The sequence below is a fragment of the Falco biarmicus genome, chromosome 10, assembly GCF_023638135.1.
Source record: "Falco biarmicus isolate bFalBia1 chromosome 10, bFalBia1.pri, whole genome shotgun sequence".
Lineage (NCBI taxonomy): Eukaryota > Metazoa > Chordata > Aves > Falconiformes > Falconidae > Falco > Falco biarmicus.
Genome location: NC_079297.1, coordinates 33,740,577 through 33,746,217, shown reverse-complemented (window position 1 = coordinate 33,746,217; position 5,641 = coordinate 33,740,577).

The window sequence follows — 5,641 nt, the reverse complement described above, 5'->3', positions numbered from 1 at the left end:
TTCCTTCTCAGCCCTTCCTCTAGTGCTGGGTTCAGTGAAAGGGGGCAATTTTGTACCAGTGTCGCAGCCATTACTATATTTACAGGATTTTCTCCCAGCTTCTAAACAATAACATGTAAGAGTTAAGATGTGTGCTTTCTGGGCATGCTTGAGATGGAGAAGTATCAAAATATATCTCTATCTCATCAATTGGCTCTGCTACGAGAAATAATTCTAGCTCATCAGCCACGCAAACCAAAAATTATTGTGATTACAGGCCTCCACAATATCAGAACAAAAATCCAACTTAATTCTGACTCCCAGCACAATATTTGTAAGATTAGTGTCACTCTGAAGTCTTCAGGAGACTCTCTTACAGAGCAGTCAAACAAGAAAAAGCTTTTCCAAGGACAAGGAGTTAATTTGTTTTCTTACTCCTGTATTGTAGATTTTGCCAGACATTGATTTACAAGGTTCTTTGAAACCAGCATTTTTGCCAAGCAAGGAGCTAGTGGACAAGAAACCTTTTCCTCAGGGAATGGATGGAAAGGCTTACTTAAGCCTCCATAAGAGGTTTCCTTTTTTAACCTGCCAAGGCTATGGCTGCGAAGGCTATTGCTAAAGAAGGTTTTGGTTCAAGGATGAATAACTAACTTGCTTAGCGCACTGCCAGCATGTGCAAGGTCTTGGTAAGATACTCCCCATACAGATGTTTTGAAGCGTTCAGCTGTCCTCTTGTCTTGTGACTTGCCATTCCTCTCCTCCTGGAGGTCCGCTGTTGTGGACCTGACAGTCAAACCCACAGCTACGTGGCACATCAACAGAAGAGTGGAGCCAGGCCATCTCTTCCCTGTCCTTAGCCTGTTTGGCTTGGGACTCTGTGTATTTGTCCTTAGAGGACACTAGTGTCCCTGCACCTGCCTGGCAGTTGGTGTTCCCTGGCACGGCCCCAGCGGTTCTGTTATCCTCAGGAGGTGGGAGGCAGAGGCTCAGCAGTGATGGCCACAGCCTGGGTCAGGCCATTCCGGCACTTGTACATGACCCAGTCTGTCAGCACAGCCCAAGGGATGCTGCCAATGCTGCCTCTTACTGCCCTTCAAAATCCTTCCTCGTGGCTGTATGGCTGACTGCCACAGAAAGACACTGCTCAGTTAAAGTTCAAACCAAATTTGTAGCCAAAAAACCAACTCCTGCCCCCTTCCTGAATTAGAATGACTTCAAAACAAATAGAGTGACCTCAAAAACCCAAAAATAGAAGCAGTATTCAATCACCACCTGTCTTCCTAGAAAATCCTATTTCCATCATTTGCACCTACTGACAAGCCTTCAGGGGTTTTCTGTCGGTGTCCTATGGCCACACAGGCCAGCAGGCTAGCCCTGAAATGGATGACTTGCTCCCTGCAACGCTTTGTCCCTCATATTGAAGTCTACAGGGGTCTGTTACACTTGTTTTCCCTATTCAAAAACCATTCATCTCTAAACTTGGTAGACTCACAACCTTAACAGGACTTCCTTGTTCTTAATAGATTGTTCGGTTACAGTTTTTCTGTGCTTCACATCTTCCTTTCACAGTACAGAATAACTTGGGTGCCAGGATCTTCTCCAAGATTTTATTATGCCAGGGGTGTGATGTCACCACAGACATCTGCATCTCAGCTCAACCCAAACTCTTGTGTACAGTCAACAGCACCAAGGGCAAGGTTTGCTTACAGCTGAAAATTATTCAGACAAGTGCCAATTTCTTTCCTTTGGCTATTAAAGGAGCCCAGACTGGGCAGCTCGGGTGTACACACCTACTTTGCAGACATCTAGAATGAAGACAAACATCATCCAAAGTGATTCTGAATTCTGTCTGAACAGGATTTACTTCCTGGTTATTTCCCCACTGTTCACACAAATGATGAGAAAGCTAAGCCATGTACCATCAGCATGCCAGGAGCATGCTCTTTTTTTCCAGTAGGAGGGCCAGAATTCCTTCTGCTTTGTAACCTTTGCAGCAGCACCTCGTTCCTTAAAAGCACGGCATAAACAAATGAGATTAGATCCACCTGAATTCAGTATAGCCCTCAACAGCTTGGGTGAGACAGCCTCTTATTTCCTTAAAGAGCATCTGCACTCCAGAGAGATGCAAAGTGCCCACATGAAATCAGTCCATGTATTTTCTCAGTTCTCGCCCTTACAGGGGCTTTTTTGGTCAGACATGCAGCGTTTCTTTTCCTTGGTTTCAAACTTGGCAGCTTGTGTGTGATAGGGCCCTGTTGAAAAGACAGAAGACTGTCATGCCCACATGCAGGAAGAAGAGGCAGCAACTGCTAGAGGCAGATACAGGCAGCTGTGAAAAACCCACCACGTCTTAATGGTAAAAAGCAAAATGGTGCAAAAGCAAGATAGGAGAGAAGGGAGGTGTTGCTGATTTGCACCGGGAGGACAGGAGAGCATCAGCCTGCTGGGAAGAGAGCAGGAGGCCTGTTCTTAGACAGTGGCCAGGATTAGGCAGACCAGGTTGTTTGCGGTGGGATGAAAGTCTCTGTGTCTGCTTGTCTCCTCAGGAAAGAGCTAGCGAAGTAGCAGAGCATCAGCACACATGCTGCAAAGGCAGAAGGGATGATATTTTCTGGTTTAGCCTAGCTGTTGCTTTTGGCTGATAACCAGTAAAAATAAAGCTTTACTGTTATTATTACCACATTTGAGAGATCAGTGTGAAGGACAACTCTGTCACCAGGCAGAGAGTAACACGCTGGAGAATCTAATAGCTCCCTCCTATCCTTTTCTTTTAGACTGTGCTAAAATGATAACACTTGCCTTATCTGCAAACTAACAATAGCTCTGCAGCAGCACAGGAAAGTTAAACAAGCTTTAAGTCAAGGGGATGTAGCCATTACCCCTATGCACTGACTAAAGCTATAGACCACATACTCTTCAAGGGGAAAAAACTGCAAGAGGAACAGGTTTTGAGATGTTACTGACCTAAAACCACAGTCCTGTGGTTCATCATGTTCCCACCTACAACTATCTCCCCCAGGTCCTGATGACAGGCTAGCAAAATCACAGATTTGGAGGAGATTTTTGCCTTTAAATCAGAACGTAGCCCCCATCAATAGCAGCTAGTGCTCTAACAGTGCATTTCATCCATGCGACAGCAAAAATAGGAAAGAAAACCCTGACATCCAGCCAGTCATCAATAGACAGGCACCACACGGTGACTGAGCTAACGTGCCCCCAGGAACTATACTGCTACAGAAGGGTTTGTTGCATACAGCAGGGAAGGGGAAGAGGTAAACTGGGAAATTTCTGCTCTTTTCTTTGTGTTCACAGTCAGGCAGTTTGCAGATGATTGGTAAATTCTCTTCAAGCACTTTTAAAGGAAAGACAGAAGCGCAATTTGGAGCATGTAGTTTCCTTGCTAGAGCTGCATTAACTGAATAGCTCTGCTGCACTGCATCATGCTAAGCAGAATAGGATCCCTCCATTTCTAGAAAGTTTTTGTGCTGCTAGTTACTGAAATCCCAGACAATATACTTTGCACAGAGTGCATGGTACTTGTATGGTTTTCCTCCTACGCTACATCAATGTAATTAAGATATTAGACTTCTAGACAGGGCTTTGTTTATTCCAAGATGTATTTTTATAATGCTTTTAGCTTTCCTTTCAGTAAGGTGTGTTCTTCCACACCCACCCTTCGGCCTTGAGAAGGCCAGTCCCTCAACAAATCACTCCGTGCTCTGTTTGTTCTAGTAATTCTTACCCAAGGTCTTTATCTTAGAATCCTGTTTGTGCAGCTTTGGACAAGATTCAGTACTTGGTGGGGAGGGTGAGTGAGGTGGGAAGGATTTCTTGGTGCCTTTAGTATTTAATATGTTATCTTACCTGTGACTGTTAAGTAGATGATTTACAAGCTTGTTGACACTGAGATTCTCTGCCCCTTACAGTAGGTGTAAGCACAGCTTGACACGGCAGCTATGGGAGTGGTAAGAGCTATGGAGAACTACAGTTTCTGGGACATGCACAAAGCACCCAGGAAACCTTGAGAGAAAACGCTATGCTGAATAGCCCACTGCAAGTCCTTCTGCCTGCTTCTGACACTAAATGCACTAAAATTGTCTTGCAGTCGCAGCTGCAAATTCAGAGCTTGCAGCGCTACTCCACATGGCAAATTTGCTACTTTGAGTAGTGGATCTGAGAGTCTGTGACTAAGAGCCACTTGCCAAGGCCAGGCTGCTGCAGCCTGAGCGGTATTAGCTGCTGCTGCATGAGCTTAGCAGCACAGCGCAGGAATGCCTGGAATGTTTCAGCCAGCAGGTACTTCAGAGATCCCACTGTAGGAAATGTCTGCACCTCTCATAGAAATAGTCCCCCTGCCCATTGCCTCTCTGAGACTAAGTAACAGCGGCCTCCCTCTTCTGCCCTCCAAGGCCCACACACACATGAAAATCTCTCCAGCTCCAGTCTTATCCCCAGCTCCCCCTTCTGAGGCAAAATCACCACGGGAAATGGAAATTCCACAAATCAGCAACATACCAGTGCCTTTGCAAATGTGCCTGTGGGTCTGGATGTGGCCTTGGAAGGCAAGCAGGCTGCTTGTAGAGGATGGTCTCCTCCACAGCAGTGAGGCCAAATGTCTGCAGCCCATCAATTCAACAGCTTCCAACGGCCAGAAAAAGAAGTTGCTGCTCTGCCTGTTTGAGACAGATGGAACTACCGTAGTTTTAAAGAAGACCATCTCTGCTTTATTTTGTAATAATCTTCTCTATGCTGTTCTCATCTTTCTCCACCTCTCCAACACTTTGGAGACATGGCTAACATTTTCTGAAAAGTGCTTTTCTGATTTTCCTTGTCTTTTAAACTTCCCACCTCTGCACAGCAATGCATGCACCAGCCCTGCACTCACTGCCAGTACCACCAAGAACAGCAAGGACTTGCACTCCAGTGTTTAGGGCTGTTCTGGGAAAGAAGGAGATACAGCATGGAACCCTTTTTAATACCATATCCTACAGGCATAAGTTTTCCTCAGAAAACACTTCCTTGCAAGATTCCCAGACTGTTCTGTGTACCTGTGTCCATTGGATTAATTCTTATTGCTCACGGACCGGTCGCATGACTGGCAAGAAATATTTTTTGTTCATTTATAATTGGTTGAGAAACTTCACTTCTGGAAAGGAAGATTGTAAATTGCTGTAGCCGGCACTAAAATTGACGTGCAGTGTAGATGTGTCAGTCTTGGGGGAAATAAAAGCAGAGCTAGTTGCCAATTCAGCAGTGTAAACCTCTGGAAACACACCAGTTGATAATGTTTCCTTTCTTGTCTCCAAGTTTACTTGTGTCACTTAAGACAAGGTGCCATCAACCAAACCAAACACTTGCCAATGCTGAAAGAGTTTTTGCACCCACCATCCGCCCTGTTCGTGACGTTTGTGTTAGGAACACACTAGCAGGGACAAAAGAACCAGCTATTCCGAAATACTTCATAGTCACCGCATGCAAATAGAGGTCTCCTAAGTGAGACCTTGTATACAGGCAGGATAAGCAGAACTTTCTGAGAGAAGAATTAAAGCAAACTCCAATGTTTCTTACAGAGAGGCAGGCACAGCTGACTTGCTGAAAAGAAAATATTAATTCAATACGTAAAAGTGAGAGGAAGGAGGAAATAAATTCACTTAACACA